At 37.0% G+C, this 20,785-nt stretch overlaps 1 protein-coding gene across 5 annotated transcripts in view; it reads left to right on the forward strand.

The window, feature by feature from the left end:
- Positions 1–20,785, forward strand: part of LOC743191 (protein CASC2, isoforms 1/2) — a 165,019-nt gene that overhangs the window by 6,367 nt on the left and 137,867 nt on the right. Inside the window, exon 4 of one of the 5 annotated variants that reach the window (XR_008537486.2) lies at positions 5,127–5,232. The exons of 3 other annotated variants lie outside the window; for them this stretch is intronic. The gene's annotated coding sequence lies outside the window, so the exon portion shown is untranslated. Of the gene's footprint in view, positions 1–1,379; positions 1,468–5,126; positions 5,233–20,785 lie in introns of those variants that run through there. One more of the 5 variants, XM_063782170.1, reaches the window with a different exon arrangement.

Here is a 20,785-nt window from a genome sequence, read left to right on the forward strand (position 1 = left end):
CCTTCCTTCCTTCCTTCCTTCCAACAGAAATGTATTTCTCACAAGTCTGGAGATGGGAAGTCAAAGACCAAAGTACCAGCAGAATGGTTGTCTAGTGAGGGCCCTCTTCCTCCTAGATGACAGTCTTTGCACTGTGTCCTCAAGGGTAGAAGGAATGAGCCAGCTCTCTGGGGTCTCTTTTATAAAAGTGCTAATCCCAGTCAAGAGGGCTCTGCCAGGGGCCCTGCCTCCCAATATTATCACCTTGGTGCTAACCAATATTTTCTAACTTCCATTTGCTACTCTAATGTTAACTCTGTTATCTCAATTTTAATAATAATAATAGCTGACATTTGCTGATGGCATGCCTTACACTGCATTCATTAACATCTCAATCTCATTTAATTTGAAAGAGATAAAGCAACAGCCAATACACACATTACCACTTTTTTTCCTATCCTGTTACAAAGGAGATGAGGTTGTGGGAGAACTCTCTTTAGGCATTGCTCACATCAGGACACTTGAAAAACAGATCCTTCATATCCTTTGGACAACTCTTGTACTTCAGTTGGCTTTAAGCATTATCAGAGCATCCTTGACATGATGCCAGGTCCTAACACCGCTTCAGTGAAAGCACAGAGACAAGCAAAAGATAATTGATCTATTTTGTGCCACATGGCATACTCGATGAGCAGCAACATATACTGTGGTGTTTGGCCTCCATAAACTGCAGAGAAATTGAAATATATTAATAAACTTTATGCATGGACAAAGGGTGACCTAGGATATCACTGAACTCTTCTGCCTTCATAACCAAATGTCAAAATGCTAATAGTCTGTTCCTTGTGGAAAAATGTTGAGTTTTCATTCAGGAGATCAGGACTTACACACTAACTCAACCTACAGTAGACACTTGCTAGAGAATAAAACACAATAATGCATGTAAAATCGTTCTGTAAACTGTAAAGAATTTTACAAATATGAAATTTTATTATGGTTTTAGTCTTGTATCTATTAAATGTATACCTATTAGCATGCACACTTTTTTCTTCTAGCATCAAATGTTGCTTAAAATAACAGCGGAACATTTAAAAGCAAGAGAATTCTAATTTACCATCATTCAAATTATGTTAAATCCAACTCAACTTTATAAGCTAAGGAACATGTGAAGGATAAATAAAAATTTGATAGTTAAGAAGATAAATATATGCAGATAAATTATGTGATGAGTCAAATTGATTATTACAGGACAATATACTGTATTAATAAAACAGACTAAATTTAAATGTATTGTGCAATGGCAAACCTAGTGCCTTCTTGGAAAAACATGCCTTAACAAGCTCATGTGGTTGCAAGGTTGATAATATCTTCATAATAACTTATGTTTTTCTTATTCCTAGTAATTGCTGGCCTCCTTATGACCTTCCGTCTAGTTTCAGGCAGTAGCTAGGAGAGCTAGACTAACTGCTCCAGAGAAGTGAGGCCAAGGCATGCAACAGAGTCACTTCTCAGCTTTTCCATTTCAAAGTAGACAATAGGGGAAGATATAACAAAAGCCAAAATTTATGCAGTAAAGAAAAAATTGGGGAAGAATGCAATTAATGAAAGACCTACACTACACAAGGATTTCACTGGACGAAATGAAGAATATGGAGCTTGTAAAGAAGATCAAGATAGTTGGACAGGTGGAATGTCTCCAAGACCTTTCCACTCGCCTCCCCACTTGTTGAGCATGGGAGCTGGGCAAATGGATGATAGACCATCCAGATAAATTTTGGCATCTAAAAGTAAATGTCACTTGCATCTTGTTTCTCAAGAAGGACCTTGAAAGTAAGCAAAGTCCTAGAGCTCCCTAATCCCATGCACCACATTGGCTTGGAGCAGCAACAGTAGCAGTAGAATAGCAGAGCAGGGGGACTCAAGGCCAAGATGGTCTTGTTACAGGCAACTCCCTGAGCCTCCTTCCATCCGAGAGGTACCTGAGAACCTCTAAAAATTTCATTTCCCCCTGAAAGGTGAGAAAGTGACTGAGAGAGGGCTGATAAACTAGGGTCCTCCAGGTCGGGATTGGGGAAATTCAGAATATACATGGATAAAGAACCAGGGACTGGCCATGATAGGACCTACACCTATTACTTCATATGACTTGCTAATAGGAGTCAATGCTGACAGCCATAGACCCTCCTGGGCTTCTCCCTGGGGCCTCAATTTCAGTCCAGCGTTAAGAACTTAGTTTTGGTCTCAGGGAGAAGGATAGGGAGATGGAAATTTTACCTGAGTTTAAAAACCTGAATTTATGCAGATATGACATTTTCTGGATACATTTTGACAAGAGTAGAACTAGGGGAATCAAAATAGAGATTATGTTGAGTAACAGGGAAATAGAGTTACAGTTCTTGCCTATCATCTGAGTATATGGACTGAAATACTGTACCTGCTACATACATTGTAAGCAAAGTGAGGTCATGGCCAGAGCCCAAGGGTTTGAGGAGCCTTCTGTGATGTGATGAGATGGTCTTGGGTCCCCTATATGATTAGCTTGTGGTGGTACATTAGGACTAAATGTTCCAAATGCATTAACATAAAGCTGAAGTGATGTCCTTAGTGAACTTGGTCTTAAAAATTAAGAGCATTTTGGTTGGGTGACCTACCAACAACATACAGGGAAAAGATACAGGATCTTGGTTGATTCTCACTGCAGTAGACATTGATTTTGTGGTGTAGCAGCTTGTAAAATTAATGCAAATTTGAGATGAACTAATAAAAATATTAATATTCATATTCATGAAGGTGCCCCACTACTTGCCCTACCTCTCCTCTCCTGTTACAGTAGATCACCCGTCTTTGTTCCCATCTGAGGACTCAGGTAATGGACTTCATCTCTTCTTGTCTTCTCAGGGATTTTGCATCTGCCATTATCCTTTCTCCCTCCTGTATCCTCAGTCATTTTCTTCTCTACTGGATCAATGTCATCAACATACAAATATTATCTAGTATTTCTCATATTAAAAAAAAACTTAACTTGCACATACACCCCTGTACCTCCTCCAGCTACCTTTCTGTTTCTTTTTAGAGCAAAACTTATTGAATGAAAGACTTGTTCATATTTACTTTCTCTTTCTGCTCTTTTTCTCTCGAACATACATCAATCAGATTTTTGTCGTCACCCCTCTACGGCTACACATTGTCACAGTCCATATCTTATTTGGCCAATTAGCAGCACCTCACACAGTTTGTTGCTTATTTTTTTATGGATTAGGTAAAATGAGTGTTTACATTTATAAAGCAGGACATCTTAGGAGAACTCCAAGGTTTGGATTGATGGCCTGTTCTATTGTAATATTTTGTATATTATAGTTTAGTGTCATTATGATTCATGGTGATAAGTAGTAAAGACTTAACCCCAAAGCTGGCTTACTATGCTTATTTAATGTATTTTTTTCAATTATATTTAAAATATATTTTCTATTCATTCAATGCATCCACTATAAAATTTATTAGATAACTTGAATGAGCTGCTTCTCCAAAAAGCATGATCGCTAAAGAGCACTCTTAGTTTACTAGCTGTAACAAGGGATTTGAAGCTGGGACTTCAGGCATAAATATTTGAGTCTTGGAACTTTTCTCTGGTTTTGTGATATATATAGTAACCTACAATTTTATACACATAATATGTAATATTAACATACTATATGTAATTTCTATGTTTAGTATTGTAAACTTCTTAGAAACATAAATACATTGGGGTATACATTGTGTACTATTATAAATATAATTCATAAATATATACCATAATCACAAACAATATATACTAATTATTATGTTATAGGCATATATAGTTAATATGTTGAATTTTATACATATGTATATAATTTATATATTCTTTGGCTGCAGGAACCTGAGACTCATACCAGTTAATTTGTTTAGAATGGTTTTGTTATATTGATATATGTGGAGCAAATTAGAGGTATGGAATTTCATGGATATTTAAGCCTAGGAGTCAGTCCTGGGCTAGGTGTCCTGGAGTTTAGCGGGAGTTTGAGGGGTCTTGGCAGCAGGAATTCACGGCTTATACAGGTAATCCACTCCTGACGTGCCTCGCTCCTTCTCCCTATGTCTCCATCTCCTCACTGTCACCTAGTGCTCTGTATTTTGGCTCTCCCTCCCAGCCCCTGCCTACTCCTGTTCTGCTTCCTCCTCGTAATGCTCCTTCTTCTTGCCAGGATTTCTTGTGGCACTGACTTACAGCTTTTAGCCTTAACTTCCATGATTGAGAGGAAGCATCAGCTTTTCTTGAGGCAGGACATATCATAGCAGCTCTGGCTCCGTGACCTGTGGTTGGGTGGAGGGAGAGAGCTAGGGCTCTGAGATCTGCATAGGATTTCCCTTTACTTAGGGATGTGGGCGGGACCAGTTCACGTGAATGGAGCTGTGGTAGGCAGATGTGATGACTGACATATAAAACATATTAAAACACAGTCATTGAAAGCTTCTGATGTGGTTCAAATTTCAGGGTCAATCTTCATTTAAGAACAAAAATACATTCTACTCAGTTTAAATGAAATATAGTGTTCAAAATCACTAAGTATAAGCTTTTATAACACAGATGTTGTATGATAGAAGCACATATCACTCCATTTTTTCTATATTAATGTTTGTAGATTTTTTTCTTTAAATTGTTGGACTAATAATGACTTTGCAAATTATAATTGCTAATATTCTCTAGAGTGGAAGGCTTTTCAAATCACCTTCCACATTAATACCTATTTAAATTAAAAAAACTGAGTTGCATTTGGAATTTCTGGGTTTTTCTGTTTGTCATGCAAACATTCAGCTCTGTTCTTTTTATGATAATATGAAATAAAGTAGTTTCTCACAGTAACATTGTAAATCATTTGCTTTCTATTACGTGCAGCTGGTTTTGTTACTATAATGATTTTCTATGAGTGCATATTGCAGAACACATAAGATGCAATGTGATATTCCTTTACTCAGAATTTGTATGCAATTATTGTTTGCCCAAAAATAATGAGAAAATTTGGAAATATAGTAATTTATTGTAATACATTTCTTTTTAATATGTATCTACACTGAGGGAAAAAAATCTAACTTAAAAAAATGACATGCCATCTTTTTTTGTTACATAGACTAGAGTTTTCATCTCATGGAAAATTCAGAATCAAAATCAAAAACAGCTGAGGTAGTTAGTTGGGTGCCTTCCTTCAGCTTATTCAAAAGAATATAGGATGAACGGTAAGAATTAAGTAGACCACAAATTATTTTGGAGTATCTGGTTTATGTTATAAATAAATTTTTCACTGCTGGTTGTTTTTTGAAAAATATTGCCTGTATTTTTGATATTCATTCCTGTGATCTAATGTAAACTCTGTCCTACCAGTTTGGTGTATTGGTAGTTCATGACTAAACTTTTTTTATTACACTCATATGCTATAAATATTTCTCACTCTGCTCTTTTGAATCTCCCTAAATGGCAATAGTCTTTAAGACATGTCACGGAAAATGTTAAGAGAAATGTCCCACTTTTGTGTGGGTACATATTAATTTCACACCTTGAATGGAGCCTAGTTTCATCAATAATGAAGCATCTACTTTTCAGATGCTGAATTAAAAATTATTTTATTATTAAGAAGAAACAACAACAGCAACAACAAAAAGTAGAAGCAACAACAACAAAAACAGTCAAAATGAATTGTCACTGTGGCATCAATGTTTTGTTCCTTATTGGTCTTGACTAGAATTTTAAAAGACTTGATGGTAAATCCACATTTGTTTGTAGTTTAATGAAATCACAGTACGTTAGATTTTGGTTTTAAAGTATAAATGTTTGTGAACCTTTTCTTATATACTTAAAAAAAATACTCATATTTTCATTCCTAACTACAAAGGTACCATCACTAACATAGTGCATTGCATGTAATAGGGAAGACAGAAGATTACTAGTTATTGCCTGTGTGCCACATATACTAGTAGTGTGTTTAATTCTCACTACAATGTTCCGTTATTAGTCCCATTTCCTCAGTAGTTCCTGTGGCTCCATAGAAAGGAGCACAGAGTTTATAAGAGGGGGCAGAGTGGGGCAACATTGCACCAAGAAAAGGTTTCAGAGGCAAGAACTGATGGAGAGGGTGATCCCTTAGGAGTGAGACATCAGGTTGGGCGTGGTGGCCATCTGTAATCCCAGCACTTTGGGAGGCCCAGGCAGGCGGATCACTTGAGGTCAGGAGTTTGAGATCAGCCTGGCCAACATGGTGAAACCCATCTCTACTAAAAAAAAAAAAAAAAAAAAAAATACAAAAATTAGCTGGGCATGGGTCGGGTGCCTGTAATCCCAGCTACTTAGGAGACTGAAGGAGAAGAATCACTTGATCCTGGGAGGGGGAGGTTGCAGTTAGCCAAGATCATGCCACTGCACTTCAGCCTGGGCGACAGGGCAACACTTCATCTCAAAAAAAAAAAAAAAAAAAAAGGAGTGAGCCATCAGTGATGGAGAGGCCAGCATGATGCTCACTATGACCTAAGAACATATGGAACCAGCCCGAGCAGCCAAATGAAAAAGCAGCCCTCCACACTGCTGACAATTAAGTAACCAGTTACCCAAGAAGATCCCTTTTCCCTGGAAGTGTTAGGTCTCCAAAGGAAGTAGGGTCATCTCAAACCAAATATCCCCTCCACCTCCTGTCCCACTCCCATTTAAAGAGAAGACCACGCTACCTCCCCATTCCAAGTTCCTTGAGCCACACATCGAGGGTGAAGTAAGATTGGGCGAGTGCTTTCGAGAGGATATAAATTGAACTTTGTAAGCCTGAACAGATATGTATGTGTTTTAATTCCAGTGTGCTCAGAATATTATGAAACCTGTTGAAGATATTGTTAAGGGATGTGTCTACCATAAACCCTCTTAAAGAAAAAACAGAAAAATCTGTAGATCAAGTGAAAAGAAGTTTATTAGATCTGCAGAGTCTTAGTGGTACCTTAAAGTGAGGGAATGAGGAAAAGGTGCTGGGACCTTGGTTGGTTGTTTTAAGGTAGATATTGCAAGGCAGGGGCGGGAGTAACTGGATGAGCTTGGGCAGTGTGACATAATAGCTTTGATCAGTTTAAAGCAAGGTTAGGGGCTTGAAATGAATCCTCTGAGGAAGTTGCTAGTCTTAATCTGTAAACTGTTTAGTTGACAGCTCACCTTCTAGAACTGGTTTATAGTACTCTCTTTCAGAACAGTCCTCGTCTAGATCAAGCAGCCATGTTATTTTGCTTGGTCTCAGTATTGTTGAACACAGGGAGAGAGAATTATTCCTGATCTCAGTACTGTTTTAACACAGGGACAAGAAATTATAAGAATTTTAGCTCTCAAATGAGAACAGCAGATTTGCCCAAATCAGTGCTAAAAGTGGTGATTGGACAAAAATAAAGCTCTTTTACATTTATACCCCCACTTCACTGAGGCTTTGAGATAAATAAATTACATTATTACCTTTATTTGGAATTGGAAGCTCAAAGAAGTTAAAAAATTGTCCAAGATCACAAAATGAATGAGTGGAGGAGTCAGAATTCAAACTCAGCTCTGTGTAAGGATAATCTGGATGAGATATTTGCTGCCCCGTTGATTACCTGTGTTGGTACGATCTAACTTTAAAGTCTTCCCTTCTCATCTCCCCCCACACCCACTACTCCAAGGAAAACTTAACCTTTTTTCTTAGCAGAGCTTTGATACAATTTATTTTTTCATTAAGGGCTTAAAACAAAAACATGCCCTTGGCATGAAGCATGTTGGTACTTAATTACATACTCTCTTCCATAGTTCTTTGTCACTTCTTTTCAAAAATATTGAGAAAAGCTGGAAGTGCTTCTTACACTTCTTTTGTATCTCCCAGCACTTAGAAATGCTAAGCACAGAGTAGAGGCCCAAATACTCCATTTAACTGGACTGAATATTTGCCAGTCCTCCAGTAACAATGTCTCCACTACAGAATTTTAGCTACTATTTAAGGCACAGTTGCTCTGCCAAATATTTGTTGTGAAGAATAAGCAAATATTTCCCAAAATGTTCAGGCAAGCATATTACCACTGCAAACACATTTTTCACTGTGAAGTTTTTCTCTTATTTTCATATTTATATGTATGTGTGTGTGTGTGTGTGTGTGTGTGTGTGTGTGTATATAGCGGTGTCTCAACTGCATCAGAAATAAAGATAAGACTACAGAAACAGAACAATTGGCATTTCAGTTCTATGTGTTAAAGATGGTTGTTTCAATCCCCTGACTGTAAAAACAAAGACAGCAACTCAGGAAATAGTGGAGATTGTCCTCATATATGTTTTTATTTAAAAAAAAATTCATCTCTTATATCACAGGGTATGGAATAGAAGTGGAGAAAGGTGGAGGGCATTTGTTTTCCTGAGAACGTTCTCTATAACCTTCCTGACCTCCACAGGCCACCTTCAGACTGCCCTTCTCTTATTCTTTAGCGCTACCACAAAGGGTCATGTAACTTGATTTTTCAGTTGGATAAAAATATTAGCAAGTGGGGACCTTACACAATGTTATTTCCTTAGGTTCCCACATTCATCTAAGGAGAGCCAGAGCTACCACCATTTTGATTAAAATGATTCGCTTTCAATAAGATTCTAAATTGTTTTAAGATGGCGGAACTGAGCACAGGTGGCCAGTGGTCACTGAGTGCTTTCAGTGGTTTAGACGATTCAGGAAACAGTGACAGACTACTGTCACCAGTTGGGTGGGGATCATGGTCTGTGTTTTCTTTGGGAAGGCAGAGAAGCAGGTAGAGGTGGCTTTAACCACTAGTAGTCGGTGTGTCGTCCCTGGTAAATACGTCGATACAAAAGGGGTATACACATTTCAGACTCGAAAAGCCATCTGTTCTATGCTTCCAGTGAAGATCAACTAGCAGAGTGAAATGGAAAACGAGGCAATTACTCTAGGCACAAATGCCTTGATTTGAAATTACCTAGATCATGTACGCTTGGTATTTTTGTGGTTGTCACTGAAACTAAAGCAATTCTCTGAATTATTTAGCAAACAACTTTATCCATTCGACTAAGTTAATAGACTCAATGTCAAACATCCAGGACATTCATAAAATATCCAGCTTTGCACGAGGATAATTTTCAAACCTTTGAGCCTGCAATGGGAATAGATTCTTCTACCTTGTGAGTGAAGTGTGCAGCCCTGGTGCTCAGAGGGGACCCCTCACCCCTCCTCCCCACTACCTCTTAAGTCTTCTCTTTTCTTTAGTCTTTCTTTTCTCCACCCACCCTCTCCTTCCTACACAAACTTATTTTGCTTTTCCTAGTTCAGAACGCTCTGAGTTATGTAGACAAAACATTTTATTGTTTGATTAAAAAAACTTCTTTTATTCAAGGTCACATTCAAGTTACTGCCTACAAAGTTGTTGTAGTTTTTCCTTACATATTTATACCACCTTTGGAGCTTCTATGTCTAAACTATATCCTTTAAGGAAATAAATTAAAATGAATTTCCCTGAATGGGCTTTGAGTGAGCAAGAACTTGTTATTGCAGAACCTCTAGGCCACTTGACTGTCACAACCTCCTCAGGTGGGATGGCTAAGAATGTTTAAATACAGAAGCTCTGCAGAGAAATTTCCTCTAACCATTTGATGCCTAAGAAAGAACGAACACCTAGTGTCTAAAGAATGTTACCTGTCCTTCAGCTCTTATCTCTGTTTGGTTTTCAGGGAGTTGGCTTCCAGCCTGATAACAGATCTCGCCCTTACCTCGTGACCTAGCCTTCTGGTACCAGGTCCCTGTTTTGTGCCTTCTCAGTGCCCACTTTCTCCTTTTGTCTTCTTGTTTTGACCTTGGTTCGTTAACGTCATTAACTCAGGCTACACAAACCTCTAGCAGAGGCCAGGCACACCCCTCAAGCATGAGGCTGCCCCTCCTGGTCTGGCTGCTGGAGCCCTGCTAACTGGGAACAGACACCCTCCCTTGGTTCCATCTTCCTCAGTAAACCAGAGTTGAGTTCAAGTAGGTTAAAGCATTACATTTGTAAATTTGTAAAGGATCAAGTTGTGAAAAGAACGGCAATCTTGTTCTTGGAGACTTTATTAGCCAGTAAATGGAATATGATACATTTATAGGAGTGAAGACCCAAGCTTTCTGAACTTCATTGAGCCAGAAAGATGTGTTTTATTTCATGGAGTTTATGGAATGACTACAGCATAGGTGAGCTTTTACACAGCACCACATTGACTTGAGGTAATCATAAAATAAAAATGGGCAAGGAGACCCTTCAGGTCGAAGTATAATTTATATATACATTTACCCAATCCAATGCAAAGACCCCATACCATATGCTTTTAATTTTTGGTTTAATTTTTAAGCTCTTTTGTTTGCTTTTTTGATGTAAAACAAGTATGATTAACCTTTTTTTAAAAAAAAGATACTCGCTGCTTTCCATAAAACTTGTATTATAATAAAATGCACTGACTACTGTAACACTCATATCAGCAAAAAGTGACACAAGATAGCATTAAAAAGTCCTTCACTGTGACAAAATAAATCAGAATTGTGTGGTAAACCCTTTACAGCTTGTTATCATTTTGCTAAGAAAATAGAGCTACTGGCAACTTTTATATGGCGAAGCTGAACATAGGCTAGAAAGGTTTTCCAGATGATGCTAAAATCCTCAGCTATATTGACGCAGGTCTTCTATTTCTTGTTATGTCATGAATTTTGGAAAATAAACCTTCTGAGAGGGAAACGGTAAACATTTTAGGACCAGAATGAACTAGCACAAACTATCAAGAACAAATAGGGTGTATAAATAGCAGGGTTAGAGAATTGTTAGATTGATGATTGATTGATGGATAGATAGAGAAGTTTCTTGTTAATTTTGAATGTTTTTTTACATTTATCATAAGCCAGAAAATTAGCTCAGTTAGTTAGTTGAAAGGAAGGGCACAAAGTAATTTAGGTGGTTGATTTTTTAAAAATACTTGTTAATTTTTTTATTTTTCAAGTGCTTTTTCCATTTAGAATGGCAAAGACAAAGATGATACCACTTCATTTATTTCTATTCTCATTGTGCATTCTCAGCGCACATGAGCCAAACAAATCAAGTCACACACACACAGCATGACAGTCTCTCTGACTCCCTCCTATGTCTTGCCAAAGAAATGATGGTCAAGAGTTGGATGTGCATTCTTTCAGTCTTTTCTATGGATTTCACACATATGTTTACAAACCTGTACATATATTGTTTACATAAATAAGATCATAATTTATCTGTTGTGCTTCAGCCTGTTTTTCACTCAATATGCCATGAGCTCTTTTTAAACAGGTCACCTTTTTTGTTTTTTTTAAACTGGCTACATAGAATTTCATAGCGTGGTTATATCATATTTCAGTTTCCTATTTTACTACATTTATTTTCAGGGTTTCACTGTTATAAAAGTGCTACAATGAATATTCTTGTATATTACTTTTAAAAAAGTGACAGTGTTTCTCTGGGATAGCTTCCCAGAAATGGAATTGCTGAGTCAAATAGTAAGCCTTTTTAAAGTGTTATAGGTTTTACTAAATTGCCTTCCAAAGAGCTTATTTATCTTTTCATTAAATATATAAGCATACCTATTTTCTCACATCCTTGAAAGCTCCTGACATTATAAACATTTTTGTTTTATCTTTCCAGCTGTGGAAGTGGAGATTTATATTTCATTATTGTTCTAATATTTATTTACTTAATTATATGGTCAATTGTGTGTTTATTTCTTTATTTACTAATTATGTTTTTTCCTGAATTGCCTATTCCATTTTTTGTACATTTTTCTTTGGGGTTGTTTGTTTTTTCTTTAGTGACTTGTTGATACTTTTTACGTATTTTGGATATTAAGTCTCTGTTAAATATGTGGCAGATATTTTCTTCCAGTCTGTTGCTTTTTTTTGAGCTTTATTTCTGAATCCCGTTTTAGCATGTAACAATATTGCTAGCACTTAAAATTTCAATAAAGCAGCTAGCTAACTATTCGTTCAGTTCACAAATTATTTAATTAGTTTTCATTTTACTTATTCAGTTCCACATTAATTATTATTTAAATAATTTTAAAACATAAGCTTGAATTTTATTTATTTTATTCTGAATTGACAAAAAGTACTTATAACTTTTTTCTCTTTATTTTAAATGTTTCCCTCCCTTTAGAATGCTATTTCGCATTATCACCTTCATCTCTTAAATTATATCTTTCTTTTTTTTTTAGAGATAGGGTCTCACTCTGTCACCTAGGCTGGAGTGCAGTGGTGCCATCACAACTCACTTTCAGCTTGAACTCCTGGGCTCAAGCCATCCTCCCACCTCAGCCTCCAGAGTAGCTGGGAATACAAACACACACCACCATGCTGGCTCATTTTTGTATTTTTAGTAGAGACGAGGTCTCACTATGTTGCCCGGGCTGCTCTCAAACTCCTGGCCTCAAGTGATCCTCACACCTCAGCTTCCCAAAGTGCTCAAATTATAGGCATAAGCCACTGTGCTTGGCCAAAATTATGTCTAAGTTTTATCTTCATATATTTAGAGGAAATTATGTCTATTTTTGGCATGTGAAAAGGTACCCCAAATATGAAAAGTTTACTTTAGCACCTGTGGCACACAGACCCTAAAGTGACCCCCAATGAACTCTGCTTTTTGGTGTCCACTCCCTTGTATAACGCCCTCCCTTTGAGTGTGAGCAGGTCCTATGACTTGTTTCTAACCATTAGGACACAACAGTGGTGATGGGCTGTCATTCCCATGATTATATCACATTATATAAGGCTCCAACTCACTAGCTCTCACTCTCATGCTGCTCATGAAGAAATAAGCTGGAATGGTATGAGCTGCCCATGGAGAGGTCCATGTGGTAGGGAACAGTGGGTGGCCTCTACAACCTGAGGGCCTCAGTCCTGCAACCACAAGGGGATGAATTTTGCCAACAATCTGAAGGAGCTTGGAAGCAGATTTTTCCTCAGTCGGATCTCCAGATAAGAATGCAGCTTAGCCAATACCTTGATTGTAGCCTTGTGAAACTCTTAACAGAAGATCCAGATAAGCTATGCACAGACCCCTGAACCACAGATGCTTTAAGGTAGTAAATGTGTGTTGTTTTAGCTGCTAAGTCTGCAGTAGTTTGTTACACAGCAATAGATAACTAATATAGCACCCACATTTGAAATATACATAGACATCATTAGGAACAAAAATAGTATGGACTAGAGATTGAAGTATTAGTTCTTTGGAACTATAATCATGTTAGAAAAATGTGCTATGGAGTAATACATATAATACTATATGATACAGAAAATGCTCATGTTTTTCTAGCTCTTAAAATGTAGTCTCAATATTTTACTATTATATTATTACTGTAATAGAGAAAATCGTTAGAAACTGGGGAAAACTATTAGATCAAGCTTTAAAACTCCTAGAACTATATTGCATAAAACACCTAGCATAATTAATTATGAGTCTGGTTATTGGTATTTTACCTGTGCAGACACTGAAACAAATACAGCATCTACTCTAGAGCTTTTAAACGCACAGTTACTTATATGTTTCATAAATGAAGATCTAAGTGACTTTAAAAAGTGAGAAAACAAAGATCAGATAGTTGTAGATGTGTGGTATTATTTCTGAGGGCTCTGTTCTGTTCCATTGGTCTGTATCTCTGTTTTGGTACCAGTACCATGCTGTTTTGGTTACTGTAGCCTTGTAGTATAGTTTGAAGTCAGGTAGCATGATGCCTCCAGCTTTGTTCTTTTGGCTTAGGATTGACTTGGCAATGCGGGCTCTTTTTTGGTTCCATATGAACTTTAAAGTAGTTTTTCCAATTCTGTGAAGAAAGACAAAAACAAGAAATGGGGAAAGGATTCCCTATTTAACAAATGGTGCTGGGAAAACTGGCTAGCCATATGTAGAAAGCTGAAACTGGATCCCTTCCTTACACCTTATGCAAAAATTAATTCAAGATGGATTAAAGACTTAAATGTTAGACCTAAAACCATAAAAACCCTAGAAGAAAACCTAGGCAATACCATTCAGGACATAGGCATGAGCAAGGACTTCATGTCTAAAACACCAAAAGCAATGGCAGCAAAAGCCAAAATTGACAAATGGGATCTAATTAAACTAAAGAGCTTCTGCACAGCAAAAGAAACTACATCAGAGTGAACAGGCAACCTACAGAACGGGAGAAAATTTTTGCAATCTACTCATCTGACAAAGGGCTAATATCGAGAATCTACAAAGAACTCAGACAAATTTACAAGAAAAAAACAAACAACCCCATCAACAAGTGGGCGAAGGATATGAACAGACACTTCTCAAAAGAAGACATATATGCAGCCAACAGACACATGAAAAAATGCTCATCATCACTGGCCATCAGAGAAATGCAAATCAAAACCACAATGAGATACCATCTCACACCAGTTAGAATGGCAATCATTAAAAAGTCAGGAAACAAGAGGTGCTGGAGAGGATGTGGAGAAATAGGAACACTTTTACACTGTTGGTGGGACTGTAAACTAGTTCAACCATTGTGGAAGACAGTGTGGTGATTCCTCAGGGATCTAGAACTAGAAATACCGTTTGACCCAGCCATCCCATTACTGGGTATATACCCAAAGGAATATAAATCATGCTGCTATAAAGACACATGCACACATATGTTTACTGCGGCACTACTCACAATAGCAAAGACTTGGAACCAACCCAAATGTCCAACAATGACAGACTGGATTAAGAAAATGTGGCACATATACACCATGGAATACTATGCAGCCATAAAAAATGATGAGTTCATGTCCTTTGTAGGGAACATGGATGAACCTGGAAACCATCATTCTCAGCAAACTATCGCAAGGACAAAAAACAAACACCACATGTTCTCACTCATAGGTGGGAATTGAACAATAAGAACACTTGGACACAGGAAGGGGAACATCACACACCGGGGCCTGTTGTGGGGTGGGGGGAGGGGGAGGGGGAGGGATAGCATTAGGAGCTATACCTAATGTAAATGATGAGTTAATGGGTGCAGCTCACCAACATGGCACATGTATACATATGTAACAAACCTGCACAATGTGCACATGTACCATAGAACTTAAAGTATAATAAATATATATGTATTTATATATATATATGTATTTATGTGTGTGTGTGTGTGTGTGTGTGTGTATAAAGTGAGAAAACAAAACCTTCTGTTCAGGAGGAATTTCTGAGTCTTCCATCACCATCCTTTCTCTGCCTTCCCCCTATTTGCTGTGGTCACTTCTGTGATTGTCTTTTATTTCACATTGTCCTTCTTTCCCTTTCTTCACTTTTTCCTTTTGCTCATCATTTATGTAATCCATACAATGAGGTACTACTTTTTTTTTTTAGGGTATTGACTAAGGATTCAGCTTTAAAAAATGTATTATCAAATAATTATTTGGTCAGACTCAGTAGTTTTTCAGATTCAGCATGGTAAAAAGTTTGATTGCTAAACTGCTCAAAGATAAATGACTTTATTTCCTTCGTGCTCTGCAGACTCCCCTGAGACATGTATTCTGGTTCCTGGCTGTGTCCCTTTGCAGTTGCTTGAGTATAGTGCATGTTTATTTCAAGCTTAATAATCATTGCCTTTTCCCAGCCTCCGTTCTTGTCAGTTTTGATTTGAGGCTTCTTTTCTATAGAAAGGTCTAGCCAGTGACTCCCATGCCACTTGACATCTTGGTCCTCACCATTTCCAGCTTTACCCATGTTTGCAGGTATCTGAATAAATTTCCAGCTCATTTTCCAAACTTCACACAGCACTTTTCACTTTCTACTTTGCTTCATACTCTGTACCTGTCTTATCTTCTGTTATTAGAAGGCAGAATCCCATACTGCTGAGGACTGTGCTTTGCAAATAATAGGCCCTGGATAGATGACTAAGTGAATGAAAAATTATTAGAATTTTTAAAGCATAGTTAATATGCTTTAATATGGATTTTGGATTTCAGAAATTGGTGGAATTATAAGAAACAATGGGGAGGGGCCTTAGAATTGCCAGTTTTAAATGTTGCTAAGTAAATTTAGACAATCATTTACTATCATCATTATTTCATAAAATGCAGTGCAAAACAAAAATAGGGTTTATAAATGAAGTTCAACATGCACAAACAAAATTCAGAGGACATAATGTCAGGATAAAAGATTGATCTTTTCTTAAAATTGATAGATCAACTTTAAAATGACTAGTTTACTCTGTTGTCCTCTTTTCTCATTTTGCAGCAGACATCTGAAATCTTCGTATTGTACTAGCAGAGTCTATATGTTTTAAAAATCACTGAGCTAGTCTAATCTTTCACTCGATACAATTATCCTCTTTAAACCATCGTAGGTAAGATCTGCTTGTAGTATATCCAACTGTTGGAAAGCTTCCTGTCTCTTGCATGTGACTAGTAGTGGGTGGGAGAGAACCAGGTGGACAGATTCATGTAGCCATCATCATTATTTGATACAGAGCTGTTCCATCACCACAGAGAAACTCGCTGAGGTACCTCTTTACATTGTATGTTTTAAATCATTTATTTTATTCAAATAGAGTCATCGTAAACATATTCATTTAAACTCAGAAGGTGGTGGATGGCATTTTCTGAGAGGTGGAAGGCAGGCTTTGAGCCACAGAGAGCCACTCTAACATTTGAAGATTCTGGTGATGATGCTGACTGCCTGGCCACCTAAGAGGAAGAAAGGTTTACCAACCCATCTCTCAGGCTCACAGTCCATCTCCCATCACCTTTCCCCCTTTTAATACCCTTTCCCCAGCTTTTTTATCCAATAAACCTTTACTGGGCACTATTATGTCTCTATCAACTTAGAAGCTAGGAATGACAAGATGGAAAATGAAATCCCTGCCATCCACGATTTTCAATTGAGTAACAAGACAGAGACCTACACAATGAACCACATGTAAGGAAAGGGATGCAGTGCTACAGAAGCATTGAGAAAGCAACTGATTGCGACAGGACAATTTTTACACATGAAGTGACATCTGAGCTGTTCCTTGGAAGAAAAGGGAGAATCAGGAGAAAGGGCGTTTAAGCAGAAGAAACAAAGGCTATAAACACCGGGAGTCAGGAGCATGCCCTGCAAGCATGGCCAGTGGTCTCCTGCATCAGAACAGAGGGTTATGGGAGGGAATGTGGCTGGAGAGATAGGTGGGAACTGGATCACAAAGGGCAACAAACGCCTTGCCAAGGAGTTGGGGCTAAGCAGTTGGAGACCATCAAAAGATTTTAAGTAGGGATGTGATATAATCACATTTTTCCCCTAAAAATAAAGACAATAAAGACCATTCTGGAGTTAGTGTGGAGAATGGATTAGAAGGGTGAAAGACTGGAAACTGGAAGATCACTTCAGAGGCTGACTTTCACAATAGCCTCTTCCCTCTAGGAAATAAACTCATCTACCTCCTGGTGAGGTTCAAATTAGGAATAAACGGGTGAGTTCTTTTTTTTTTCTTATGAAAAACTAAAGATGAAAGTGGAGATGCCTCACTACAACTAGTGCTTTAATTGCAATTTCTTACAGAAAGGACAGTTCTAAAACCTGCAAGTAACTTAAATTTGATTTTTTTGTCACATAACTTTTGCTGGGACCTCTTGTATTCAAGCATCTTCATGGGCACTTGGGAGAAAATACTCAAATGCCAAGTGAGAATCTAATAAAATTATTCTTTTTTGCAGTAAAAATAGCACTTCACTAAAGTGCTGAATGATTATTTTTAAGCAGCAGAAAAAAAAATGGAGAAGGAATCCTTTAGTTTCAGCTGGAAAACCTGACTGTTGTTGCTTTTCTACTACTCAATAGCATTGAGTTTTCTTGCATTTATTTGCATCTACCTCTCCAGCTGAGCCACAATAAAAAGCACCCACCTCAAATACCTAGCACTAATGGCTTAATTTGACAATTTGTATATGGTATTCTTTTATTACCCTTTAGGACCTTAATAATTAGTTTTTCTTTAGTGCAGTATTAAAGCATTAAAGGTCATAAATTCCACAGTCACCTGTATCCATTTATTGCTAATTTATTATAGAACATATCATAAAACTTTCCTTGACATATAGGCCTCTTCATAATTATAAATCTTTTTTCAACTGTTTAGATAACTTATGCTTAAGTTCAAGAAGAGACCTTTAGGAGCAAATATTTAAAACATCTATTTATTACACATTAATGGAGCAGGGTGGATAACCATGTGAAGTATTCATTTACGTTCAGTATATTTATCACTTCAAACTCTTATAAAGATAAATTTGTTTTCAAGAGGGAAAAATGTTAAATGTCAAGTAGCCGTTTTCCTAAGTGCTTTAAAATGTCCAGCTGAATAAAGCCATCTTTCTAGTTAGGATAGAACACCAAAAAGATTTCCAATGAGATTAAATTTGTCACTAGTAACCTCAGTTAAGCGTAAAAACTTTGCAAACTTGATAGTTGTCTCTTCAGATGGCAAATGTATCATCTTAGTTGATAGAGAGGTTGTTTCCTCTGTTTCAACTATGGAAATAACACGTTGTAAAAAACTCAGTTCCTGAATGAATTTACCTTACTGCTAAAACTTCTGTATGGATGCGTATTTGTGGCACACATACATTCAAAAAGGGAGAGGAGAAAATCAACTTGCTGGAAAATCCATTTGTTGAATGAGTAATTTGCTGAAAATCACATTGCTTCCATTAATGTTGTCTAATATAATCAGTAACGATGATGCGTGAGATAGTTGCAACACTCATAGGGACTCTTTTCTTGAAGCTTTCATTGAGCTTCAGTTTTCTGCAGCCCAGTGGTTAGCCAAGCTAGACTATCACAGGTTTTATCATACTCTGACTTTGGGAAATCAAAAATTTTAAAGTAAATATTTTCAACTACAAATGTATTGAATGTCTTATGATATATAAACAATGGGATGGGTTTTTTTCCAACATATTTTTAGTCCAGCCTTCTGCACTTTTCTTAATTTACCAATTAATCAACCCAATTCAATATGAACATTTGTACACATTTTAAACATCTGAGAAGTGCCCAATGTCTCAAATATTAAATGCACATGAACTTAACATTTTACTGAACTGACAAGTCCACTACAAATGACTAGAGTGAAAAGAATACAGCAGAACTAAAGCTGAACTAAAACCAACACTTTGATAACTATTGAACAGTTCAGCCACACAATTTGCTGAAATCTTGCTTTCTAACAGGGGCTATGTCTTCTTCATAGCATGTTCTACATGCAGCAGTGAAATGAAGATTCTGAGAAGGGATTACCATACCTACTGTAAATAGAACTTCAAATTTGAAATACATTAGCCATAAAGAATTATGCAAGAAAGAGTAAAATTGTTGCAAATCCCTGAGGAATGCAATAAGATGAATAAAGACACAAATGTAAAATAACTAGAAAGATACAGGAGCTACCATATTGCAAATTAAATTCTGGCCTCTAACTTATTAAAAACAATAACTTGAAGTTGCTATACCACTTGGGAAATTGGTGAAATAATCTTAAAAAATGCTTCTTTAGCATTTTCAACAGACTCTTTGTCTGTTGAAACAGAAAATGGCATAAAAATCATTTTGAAAAATTGGTAGTGTATTAGTCTGCTTAGGATGCCATAAGAGAATACTACAGACTGGGTGGCTCAAACAACAATTTATTTTCTTGTAGTTCCTGGAGGCTGGAAGTCCAAGTTCAAGGTGCCAGCAGGGTTGGTTCCTGGTGACACCTCCCATGCAGCCTTGTGAATGGTCTGCTTTCTCTGTCTCCTTACGTGGTCTTTCCTCTCTGTGTGAGCATTTCTGATGTGTCTTCAACATCTTGTAAGGATTCCAGTTCTAGTAAATTAGAGCCCCCCATCCTTTTGAGCTCATCTAACCTTAATTACCTTCTTAAAGGCCCTGTCTTCAAATACAGTCACCTTGGGGATTGGAGCGTCAACATACAAATTTGGAGGAGACACAGTTCAGTTCATAACAGTATGAACTACAAATTTCCTGTGTAAATTAAAAGTCATAAATCCTGCAGTTACCTATATCTATGTACTGATTTATTATGAATTGCTGAAAATTTTGGTTCCTTTTCTGAATATTAAATATTATTCGTAAGACTGAATAGTTTTATGATCTCTAGCTTTTGACAAATTTAACTCTCCTGTTAAGCTATAAAAAACATCTCTGATAAATCACCATCCCTGTGATTAATTTACATAAACTTTATGCTAGGCAAAATCATCAAATTTCAAGTGATTTTAGTAAATTTTATAAATTTGGCAAATTGGTGATTCAGAGACTTTTTATTATTTATAAATTATTCAGCCATAGAAAAACATGCTAGGAATAGTCATACTCTCACCAGTATCACAATTGGCAGTAGAAAGGTCTTGCATATGGTGATGACAAGCTAGAAGAGGTCTCCAGAATTCTTTGGATATCATTTTAAATATCCCTAAGGGCTGGATGGTCCTAAGACTATAAAAGAATGCAAGATTTCATCAGGTCAGATAGAAAATACATTTGCAAATCTAAGGCCTTCATCAGAGCCAAAGGTCTTTAGAATTCGACACATCCTAAAAGTCAAAGAAATGCAAAATTCAAGCAAGGGTTCAAACTGGGTAAGAGTTACAGGTCTCTGTGGGTAGACAAAGAACTAGGCAATGTGAACTCTGAGACCAACTACTTTCACATTAAAAAACGTAATAGCCTTTTTGATATATAGTTCTCTTACCATATAATTCATCCATTTGAAATA

The sequence above is a fragment of the Pan troglodytes genome, chromosome 8, assembly GCF_028858775.2.
Source record: "Pan troglodytes isolate AG18354 chromosome 8, NHGRI_mPanTro3-v2.0_pri, whole genome shotgun sequence".
NCBI classification, from domain to species: Eukaryota; Metazoa; Chordata; class Mammalia; order Primates; family Hominidae; genus Pan; species Pan troglodytes.